Here is a 12,154-nt window from a genome sequence, read left to right on the forward strand (position 1 = left end):
TAACACAAACTTGCCTATTCAAGCACTGGGACTATGGATACATGGATACATCAGGTACCCCTCAGAAAAATGTACCTAATAAACATTTTGCACCTATCTCCTCATTATGCATTCAACCTTATAGCCCTTGTGCTTGAAAACAACCCTCCCAGACTATTTCAATGTCTGGGCCTGTATTTTCACCCATTTTGACATTTATTCAATAACATTTTGTAGTCAGGCAGCAGTTCACATTTTCAGATCCTTCAGACAGAAATCAGTTTTCAATGCATATCTGAAGGCATCAGCTTATATCACTCCTCAGACACAGTGGGCTATTTTAACTAGGTTCTAACTAATTTTATTTAGGCATCAACTCATTACATTAGCAAATCTGATCCATGACAGTAATTGCTCTCTAACAGCTACTGTCTGGCCACCCTCAGCTCTGCATCTCCTCAGCAGCAGCCTCATGGGAGAGGCTCTGGTCCTGATGGACATCAGAATCGAAGCTTCCTTCCCTGCCAAGAGGCAGCTTTGTCCAGCTGGGCCAGGAACTATACAGCATGGAGAGAAATATCAGAACCAAACAGAATTTCTGGAACAGTTTTCAGAGAAGATGTTGTAAAGCCTGTGTTTTGGATAAATGAATAAACTGCTTCTGCACAAGCCACATGTCAAGGGCATGAGCTCCACAATTTCTGCATTAAACACTCCCATTTTCAGGCTGCCTCCTGCCTCTGAACTTCACCTCAGTGACAGAACCAAATCTTTCACCTTTCTCAGCCTTTGAGCAGACGGCTTGGTTTTTCCATCTCAGGAATCCCAGATCCTGACAGTAAGACACAGCTGTTTCAGCTGCACACCTAAAGGCCTTGTACAGTCTCTGAGAAGCCAAGCAAGGTGTAGTGAAGTGCCCATGCTTTTAATCATGTTTTTGATGACACGGGAGGCATAGAAATTCAGTGATAAGGATACATAGGGACTTGCATATAGAGCTGTGACAGGGGAAAAAGAGTGAGATCTCCATGCCGTGGTCTGATGATAAACTGAGCCCAGGCTGTATCCTGAGAAAAAATGCCACAGCCACATGGGATGAAACACGGGACATGTAGAGCTCTGCTGGTTCAAATTTGTTCAAAACTTTTCAACATGTCCACTTTGTATCAGCAAGCTTTATGCCAGATCAGATTCCACCTGTCCACACCACTCTAACTTGGTGCTGGATCAAGTATTTTCCATCCTCCTGTCACCAGCATACAGCTGAAATAAACCAGCAAAACCAGTATGGATTCTGCATCTTGTGGTCAATGGGAAGATGACTGCATTCCTATCCCTGTTCTACATCAGTTTAGTGCCTCTGGATGCACACATCTGGTACCACCATAACCTGAAGATTTAACTACACAGGTTTTACAGGAAAAAGTAGAGCCCAAGAAGTTATCACTTTACTGCCTGACCAGGTCTTCTGTTCCCATCCCTGCACCTCAGTTTGCCTTCTGTTTCCATGTGCTGATGCAATTGGTTATGAGATAAACTGGACCAGGGAAACTTCTTCTGGATAGCAGTAGGGTCAGTTGGTTTTATTTTGGGATCACTCCGTGTCTCCACAAACTGCTGCCTCAGCACCACAGAGGGGGCCATGACCTGAGTGTTAGAGTGCCAAGAGCAAGTGGCCGAAGGTGGGGGCAAAACTTAAATTGCCTCTGCTGCTGGGAAAAACCTTCCTGTAACTGCACTGGGAGTAAAGCTTACTGCCAACCTCCTGAGCAAGCTATCAGCATAGCATTTGCATTTGAACTGGGAGAAAAATCCCCAAGGAGCATGTCTCTGCAGGTAGATAGTCTAGAGTTGGTCAGAGGTGGGATGGAAGGAGGGCATTCTGCATGAAAATTGGGCAAACAGCTCCCCAGGCTCCTACACACTACAAGGATTTTAGGTTGTTTCCAAAACTTTTACCTATCTATCTGTACCTTTGCCTTAAGCTTTTATAAATAAATCTCCCCTTTGCTTTACAATGAAACCTGTCTATGGCCACAGGAGCAGACTCTGCACGATGGAGAAGTTCATCTAGCTAATTAATTACTGTTCCTGCCTCTGTCAGCATCAGAGAATGACTCCAGCTCCTTTGGCTCCAGCTACACAAACTGATAGGAAGGTACTTTTAATTACAGCTAGGGACTGAGTCCTCCATAGCTTGCAGTCATCAAACTTGGGCCACAGTGGGGAATTTTCCCTCTTGCAGCTTATGGAAAATCAGTGGGAGCCAAGAGCATGGGCCAGGCTGCAGGAAACCTGGACTCTCAAACTGATTCTGAATCTTGCTGAGGATGGTAAACACACAACCTGCTGCCAGCCAAGCCTGCCTAATGCTGGGTTTGATACTGTCTGCTGGGGGATATTTTTTTTTTTGCTTGCCTTTTTCACGGGAAAAAGGGGCGAGAGAGGAAGGGGGAGGTGAGGGTGGTAGCAGGATTACCACATATAGTCATTATAATCATTAACCACAGCTCACTAAATGAATCATTTGGCATCACAACAGATCCACACATGCTTTACTTCTTCAAGCTTCCTGACTTGACTCTCTGTTTTCTGTACAAATGCCCAGTTATTGTTTCAAGAAACCAAGCATATTTCCAATGTTACTGCTGCAGCTTCTTGCAAAAAAAAAAAAAAAAAAAACCTAAATAACTAAACTAATGAAGCTCTGCTGAAGGAACAGATCTGTTTATAGAACATACTTTTCTTTCACTAGACCAAATGTATTCAACCCTCCCAAATAAATATGTACATTAAAGATCTGGTAACTGGCTAAATGAGAAGAAAGAATAAATGGGAAATTATGTAATGAAGTGCAACTTCAAAAAGTATATGCATTTTAAAATACTTTATGCACACTCTTTTGAGGCTAATTGAAATAATAATTTTTAAAATATTCAAATATCTAACACTGGATAAATGGTTCCATTACAGAGAGAACAAAGATATGAAAGAAAGAGATTATTGTTTAGAAATAAGTAAGTCTTCAGTATTACAATCTAAATATTGTCCTGCCCTGGAATACAGGACTCTGAAAGCAAATCTAACCAGGCAAATAATGCATACTCACTTGTTTTTATTATCCGAGCTACAACAAAAAGATAAATAATTTTTTCTTTTCGAATTCTATTGTTCCTATTACTCAAGCAGCTCTTTCCACAGTCATGCTTGCATCAGTACCTGGCAGCAGTTTCAATAAGTTATCTGAGTATCACAAAACAGCTTTACAACAGCAGACAAAACTTCTCCATTCAGCCCTCCTAAACTGATCCCCTTTTGGCTTCCATTCCAAAATAGCCCCTCTGGAACAGACCTCCCCATATCACAAGGCTGCTGAGATCATGCCAACTGAATCAAAACCCCAGGAAATCACAATAGGATTAAAAAATCCTGAGGAAAGAAGCCAACCAGCAGTTCTTCCATGAGCATTAATAAAAGCAAGATCAGGCCATAAATATGACACTGTAACCGCCCAACCTTTACTCAGGTGTAGAGCTCAGGGCTGTGGCTTCATGTATATTTGCACACTACTTAGCAGGCTGTAAGAAGCAAGAAATGGTAATTATGCAAGGAACAGTTGGCTTCATTGATCCAACTCCATTGAACAAAGGTTGCAAGAGAAGACTCAAGATTTTTCTTCATATCTTTCTAATCCTTCAGTTTATTCTGATCTAATAGAGAGGACGTGCAACATCCATCATCAGAGCCCCGAGTGCCCAGCTAAACCAGCAATAATCACCACAGCTCTATCAGGCTGGGTAATATTCCCTTATCTATCAGCTGTCTCTGCAGTATATATGAGCTCCTTATCTCCAAGCTGTTAGATCTGAACTTAGTGGAGTCTTCCCTTTGATCTTGTTTTCTTCTGCATTCATTTCAAACTCCATATAATCGTGCTTTTAATTTTGCATCGAAATACATCAGTGCCTTTAATTTTATTCCTTGCTACTGATGCAATGTGGCCTTAGCAACAATGAGAACAGTGAGCAAGTCATGAAAATAATAAACCATGCTAGGTCTGGAGGCTATGAAATCGGTTCAAACATACTGTGGGGAGCTGTGCTGCCTGCACTGAGACACATGGCTTTCCATGGGCACCAGCCCATTTATGAGTCATGAAACATAATGGAGTATTGTTGAAAGCTTTGGGACCATGAGAAATTATCTACTGCCCGGCATGGGGAATGGTATAAACTGGCAAGAAACTGGAGTTACATTCTTTTACAGAAATGAAATCAGACAGCCTTTGGCCTGCTTTCCAGTATACAAAGCCACAAATCATGAGGACAACTTCTTAATTAGGACTAATTAAAAATAAATAAATAAATCAGTAAATAAATCGTTGCCACTGCACTAACTGACCAGGGAAGCCAACATTTTCTCTGTCCTTAGCCAAGTTATAATAAGGCAAGGGGTGTGGAGAAGACAAAAAGGAGGAGGAGGAGAAATTGAGACAACTGCCTCAGCATGAGCTACACAAGCAAATTCACCTTTCTCTATCACACACATGCTGACGTTCACTCATCCAAGGATTTAGTACACATGTGGAAGCAGAACAAAAGTTAATTGCTTAATCTTATTTTGTGATAACACCACAGTGCCATGGGTGTGCATTGCTCCATGCAGAGGAGAGCTGCCAGTGTGTTCAGCAGGGGACTGGATGTCATTTCTAATCCAAACCCTACCTTCCTCCTGGCTCCTGTGCCTTTAGAGTAAAAATGTTAAATGGCCCTCTGACCAAGAAAGCAAAAAATCCTATTTTTAAATGAATGGTGAAGTGTTAAGGGAATTGCATAACTGCAGGGATACAAAGCTTAGTGGAGAAATATGTGATGAGGGGAGAAAAGAAGAAAGTTAAAATCTCCTCCCTGGCATACAGTGAAAGCACGAGGGGCAATGGGCACAGGGAAATACAGGGAACTCCGTGTAAACACACATGAAAAAAAGTGGTTTTACCATGAAGGGGGATTGAACAATGGAACAAGTTGCCCTGAGAGGTTGTGAAGTCTCTTGTAACTGTCTTGCAGACATTCTACATGACCCTTCTGAAAAACCTTCTTTAGCCATCCTTGCTTGCAGGGGCAGAACCAGACCAGATGATCTGCAGAGGATGCTGCCAACCTTCACAACACTGTGATTGCAGGAGTTACTCCTTCCATTCAGTGGCCCCAGGAGAGCACACAAGAACTGAGGTTTTGCACAGACTCAATGCCTTCCCAATTAACAGGAATGCAGAAGTCCAGCTAAATGGAGAGTTAACATGGATGTTATTGAATATTTATATAGATTTGCTCCTTCCATGCTTACACACCTTTTGTGCTAGCTTGCCAGGAGTATTGGCAAGATAAGATTTTAATGGCAGAAATGCTCTTAGAAAGCATATTTGCATTTACCTTGGAAATACTTATACACTCACTCACTCAAGGAGACAATAACATTATTACGTGTATTCTCTAATAAATTTCAGTTAACTGATAAGCTGGACACTGAGTTTTATTATGCATTTGATGAGCCCTGAAAGGTAAATAGAATCCAATGGATTAACAGCTTTTAACAACTCGGTTACTAATCTGGATTCAAAATATGACAAAGGAAATAATGGTCTGTGTACCTGTGATGAATAAGCAGAAAAGGACAAAACTGAACGGATATTCAGCTAGAAATCATTCAATATACAAATGTAGCCTCATCTTCTTTTGTGTAGCAGTTGCATCATGTTACACATCACCAATAATAAATCAGGAGCTTGCTTACCTCCTTCTGCCATGGCTTATCTGAGCTGGGACAAGGTATGGATGGGCTCTGTTCTCTTTCATTCCCCAAGAAAACCTCAACTGATCAAAGCCTAAAAGTTGCCTGAAACATGTAATAATATTTGACATTGATGTTCCAAGTTGAAGAGGTACCAGTGGCCCTTAGAGACCACAGTTTGGCTCCAGATTCACAAATATCCATGAGGTCTATAGGCACAGCAGGGCTATTTAGGCTTCAAAATAGAGGATGTGTTTTGCAGAGGGACTGGGTAGGTGCAGGTCTGGAAGCTGAGGACAGACATCACTTCTGAAAGTGTCACTGCTTAGAAGGACAAAGTATGAATTGATTTATCTTGCTTCCAACACCCAGGTTTAAAAAGTTGAGTTCAAACTACAGTCCCAACAGAATGATGTTCTTTTGGAAGATCCAGAAGTCCTCTACCTTCCTCTAGAAGTAGAAAGAGAACTTCACTGGGATTCAATAACCATGGACTCATTTCTTAGCCTGACCCCACCTGCTTGCAAGTCCCTGAGTGAGTTGTTTCAGTCAGCCTGGGTTTTTGTTCACCTTGTAGAGTAGGCTGCAAGCTATACTTCAAAAACAATTGGGAAAATGTACCTAAAACAGAGAGTAAGTCATTCAGAGGTCATGGTCCTAGGCAAGTGGGAAGGGGAGATATGATCTAGTGCAACACCTGAAAAGAGTCTAAAGAAAGATGGAACAGAAACCTCTATGAAAGGCTTCAGCTTAAAGTGTTGCTGTTACCTGATCTGGTTAGCATAGAAGTACAGCTGACAGCAGTGGGAGTTTCAGCTCAGGCTCAGTGTGCTTGCCCAAGACTTTGCAAATATATTTGACAATAAAGCATCTGCCAGTGCCATTACACCACTGTTGGTACAGGTACAGGAGGCAGAGCAATCATACATTCAGTTGGACTCTCTGTGAGACAGAATAAATGCTGGAGACCTATCAGGCAACTGTGAAAAACAAAGACAACTAAATAAAATTTAAAAATAAATAAATAAAAGGAGAGTGTGTGAGTTTGGGGAGGCCTAAGGCAAACTCTTTGGACCGGTGAATGTCAAAATTTCACTCCAAGATTGAGATATCTTTCTTTTATTGGAAAACATCAAAACATAAAATTTTATGTTTTCCTCACACACATATCTCATGAGAGCTGAGGACTCTTGCAAATCACTGTTGTTCCTGGATAAACAAAATGTCACCTTAATACCTACTTGTGGGTCACAGTTCCACCTCATTCTGTCTGAAAGTACAGTGAGCCCATTAGAAAAATTAAACACCTCAGTGTTTGTGACACTCACATCTCCTTTAATGTCTTCCAGGTTCTTGGCTGGGACAATGCATCCCCATAACACAGGAAAAGAAAATGCCCTCTTTTATAAAAACTAGACTTTTGTTTTCCACAAAGCTCTTCCAAGTCCTAGACACATGGTCATTGTAAATTCAACTGCTCTGACTTTACTTCTCTGATCCAGCAATAACTGGGACACTCGATGTAACTAGAGTTTAAAACCACGTCACCAAAAACTGTCTTTGGAGAAAGGCAGAGAGGATCCAGAAAAGTTTTAATCTCTAACCTACCAAGTAGGGTTGTGGAAATAAAATCTGAAGTCCTAGAACTTTGTGAATTTGAATAACTGATGAGCTTTGGCCAAAGAAAGCAATGAAGGTGAAAGCAGGCCTTCAAAACAAATATTTTCCTGCATTCCTAAAAGGCCTTCACTTTTAAAAAAGCATTTGTAATAAAAACTAAAACAAGTTTTAAAAACTCCAGAAGCCAAAGGCACAAACAAGTTCCAAGACAGTCAGAAAAGCTGTATCATTGTATAAACTGTGGGGAGAAAAAAAAAACCCATTAACTTAATGACATTGGTCAAAAAGTAAAGTATGACATCCAAGTGGGTTTTGTTTGTTTATTTGTTTTTAAAAGCACAAACACATTCTAAAGCTGTTTGGAGGGTTTTTGGAGGGGGAGTGTCATTCTTTTTCATGTCTGCCTTTTTTTCTTCTAACTGCATTGTGCCACTGATTATTCTGGAACAAAATCTCACCACACTGAATTAGAGCATTTTTGTAAGTTACACAGCACAGGAAGTAGTAGCTCAGTAATGGTCACTATTCAGCCCATCTTGTGGGAAATGAAAGAAAATTATAAAAGTGAGAAGGAATTTAAGAAAAGAATGTCCATTGCATCAGCCAGTCCATCTGTGAAGGTTTTCATCCTGTAGATTACACCACTAACACAAGGAAGAGACATTCCACTGTTGTAGCCCAGATGAAAGAAGTTGGAAGTGTTTAATTTCTCAACTAGAACATCATATGGAGAGCCCCACAAGTTTACAGGGACTCCTAATAAGTTTTGCCTTTGTCTTTTTATATACCCTTCTTATTTTTCCTCCTCAATACGTATGAGGAGAAGATGATAGAATGATAGAATAACTCATAGAAGATGTGACTCACACAGCCCTTCAGAGAACAGCACAGTACTACCCTCAGACAGGGAAACAACCCAGCTCACAACAGGCAATAGCTCCAGGCATGGGGATCGTTCCCACGATGCTTAGGTATCAAGCTTAATTGTAAGGTCAGGTTAGGTAAGTTTAATTTTAGATTGGTTTCCTAATCAACATGTCCAGGTCCAAGCCTTTGTACTTGGAAACTGCAAATAAAAAAAATGGCTCGCTTTGTCTTCTGCATTTGCATGTATAGTATTGGAAAAAAAACAACCCCTGGTGGTTTTGAGAGAATTCTGGCCCTGGTTGTGGCTGCCTCATGCTTTCTGCATGGAATTTATCCAGAGATATCATCCAGACAAGATGCAACTCATTCAGTTCTTAGAAGAGAAGTGCACTGCATATGACTGAGATACAGCAACTGGGCCTTGTTGAAATGAAGATCAAACCAGGCTAAAAATGAGTGATAAAACCTAACTGTGAGCATTAAACAGCAACACTAAGATGATCTCAAGTCTGCTTATCCAAGCCATGCTCCTGCTGTGCCATGGCAGGACAACTGTTCCAGTGCATGAGGCCATCACTTCATAGAATCACAGAATCATAGAATTGGCTGGGTTGGAAGGGACCTCAGAGATCATCAAGCCCAACCCTTCAGGTCCATGCTGGACCACCCAATGCTGAGCCTTGTGATCATTCCCCCCTGACAGCTGAGGAAGGCAATGTACAAGGACTTCAGACCTTTTATGTGCATCCAGCTTCCCACCTTTTGGCTGCTGCTCCAGCACCAAGTATTGCAGCCCACTCCTTTGTGTGTGATGTGCCAAGTGCACCTGCTGATTTCTTAATGATAAATCCATTGTCTCCCTCTGTGTATGATTAAGAAAGGACAAGCATGCAATTGAACTGAGGAACAGAAGAAAAAGAGAAATAGTTTACATAAGCTTAATATATCACAAAGCAAATGACACTAAATTACAGACAGTATTCTAAAGCCTCTCATTCCTTTTGCCATAGCCATCACATGACAGCTCACTGCCATCCCCCTCCTCATTCCCATCCCAGCTGTTGAACTTGCTATGCTTATGTTCTGTGATATGCAGAGCAGATGCCAACAACCCCACATCATAGAAGACTTCAACCTATGCAAGGCCTGAGTCCTCCCTGCTCAGCTGTCACAGCCATAGTTCATTGTGAGATGAACTATAGATTTCTTTTCAGAAATGCTGCATTTCACCCTGTTTCTACAAGAGCATTCATCAGGCTCTGAGGAAGAAGCCCCTGGGATAAGAAAACAAACCCAACCTCTCTGCACATGTGTTTACCTGACTAATGAGAAATTAGGAATGTCTGACTGTATGCAAAGGCAAATTCCTCCAGAGATCAAGTATGCTTAGAGGAGAGTAACTAATAACATGCAAGGGTTATGAACTATTCACAGGCTTAACCCAGCTGCAGTGAAATCAATGGTTTAACCCCCCCTGTCTTCAAAGGCAGAGGGATCTGGGCCCCAGCACAGCTCACTGGGTCACCTCCTTGTCATGGGCTTTGTAGCTGCAGAATGCACAGGATAAATCTCCAGATTACACCCACTTCCTGCTACAGCAAAATCTGAAGATTCTGTGCCACGCCTCTCTCTAAATGTCTTTCCATGAAATAGAGCTAAATTAATATTTATAAATAACTATATTAACTATAAATAAATTATAGAACTAAATACATATATACACTTCAGGATGAACAGAGGGCTGATAATCATTAATCCTTTCTGGACCAACAGATGGAGTTCATCTCAATCACACTGTTAACCAAGGAGAAGTCATTTTAAAGCTTCCTGGGAACTCCTGCTCCTTTAGACATTGCTGCAGAGAGCAGCAAGTGAGAAATAACACTGCAGCACTGAGCTCTGAGAAGACACAATTAAGATGCCTTTGCACCTCCACTGCATGCTTGCCAGCACGAGCTTCTTCTATACAAGAACAAATTTAATTCAGCAGTCAGAGGACAGGAATGGCATCCAGAGCTCCTGAGCCTTGCCAGCCATTTGTTCAACCATCTTGCACAAGACACTTAATCCAATTTTATTTTTTTCAAGCTCATTACCTGAAATAGGGTCTGATCCAATCCCCAAAAAGGCAAATAGGAAATTTCCAGTCTACTTCAATAGTACTCATAGGCCTCTACATCTATATTTAGACACTTAAATATAGTAGTCTGGGCTTCAGAGATTACTGAGTGCCCACAGCTGCCACTGATCTTGAAGAGGGGAAAAGAAGAACAAAACTCAGGTTCAAAGAGTTTATCAGTTGCAGGCTACTGCAGGCTAGGAAGGTTTAATCAAGGGAACTGTTGTATTCTTGCTGTGTTATAGATTTCTCCTTACACAGCTGCTATGACCCAAATCAGACCCAAGATAGAGGAGAGGTTGCACTTCTGGGATGATAGAATACAGCTCTTCCTCTGTTCCTTCCCACAGCCTCTAGTACTAAAGATTGGAAGACATTGGAAAAGCACTGCTTTATTCCCCAGTATGGTCACACTGTTATTGTGAAGGTTTAGAAAACCTCACCCAGACAAACCAAGCAAATTCTCAGAAAAATTAAAGAAACCTCACTCTTCAGCCTGGTTCTGTACAGTTACACTGGTATGGTGCACAATGTCCCCACTTGAACAAAGCTGCAGGAATCTGTTGAACTGATCCTCCAGAGCAGTCAAAGAACATTCCCAGTGCCAGGACCTTAGGCAGGCAGAGTTGCATGAAAGTCATGGGTGCATGGCTGGAATCATTCCATTGCCCCAAGAACCAGCACAGTAGAAAAGAAACAGGCAGAGGCAAGGAAAGAGACATGGCTCAAACATCATTCATTTGTCCTGTTCTTTAAGGCAGAAATGTGACTTCTTTGCATGGGTATTTTCCTTTATGACATTGGGAATTTCACAATAAATACTTTTAGTTATAGAAGTAAAAGTTACCTTAGTTCCACATGGGTTGCCTTTGCTTTGTTTTGGAGACTCAGGAGAGGTGGAATTCATCCACTCTTGGTGCCTTGCACAGGATCTAAACACTGAAAAAAAAAAAAATAGAAAAAAGTTTGTGTTGCTTCTTACTATCTTCCTATGAAGCTTTTATTGGGTCTATCATAGTCTTCAAGTTCACATCTAGACTTCTTCCTCATTTCTGACCCTACTGCCCAACTTCTGTAGCAAAAGAGAATCCTGAATCCCTGGGGGTCTTCAAGGGCTGCTTAGACAGGTTAACTGCTATGAATCTCTCCTTGAAGCTCCCTGCCTACATTTTCAGACATGCATTTACAACAGTTTACAGGCATAATTTCTAAAGGAGACCATGGAATTGTGATTATAGATACCTTTTTGGTGATTTTTACCTGCTAAGTGTAACACAGAGTGTACAATCCCCAAACTCAAGGAATCAGATGCACAAATAATGATACAAGAATTCTACAAATCCAGGTTACAATTTACTCCTGTGTTTATTCCCCTTCATCTCCAGGCCTCAAGTTCAGTCAAAAGGACTCTGCAGTTTCAGTACAGATCAGATACCAACACAGAATGTTTAACAACATAAATCTATCTCAAATGGGAATAGGCTGCATTTTGCAAATCATACAGGAAGTATTAAAAGTGGTATAACAGTAATAATGATGCCAGATTGTAAAACTGTATTTGTCTGATGTACAGTGCAATTCTACAGACATTGCTGTATATATATCCAGTTATTTCTCTTCGGGAAGACACTGGCCAGAGTAAATTCCCTTTCCAACTCTGTATCTTAACACATTTTACTTCTGTCATTTTAGAGAAAACGGAAAAACAATAAAAATCTTTTTGGAAATAAAATAATACCACATTCCCTCCTGAATGGGAATTTGGAAGTCGATGGACCT

Source organism: Heliangelus exortis, chromosome 15 (assembly GCF_036169615.1).
Source record: "Heliangelus exortis chromosome 15, bHelExo1.hap1, whole genome shotgun sequence".
Taxonomy (NCBI): domain Eukaryota; kingdom Metazoa; phylum Chordata; class Aves; order Apodiformes; family Trochilidae; genus Heliangelus; species Heliangelus exortis.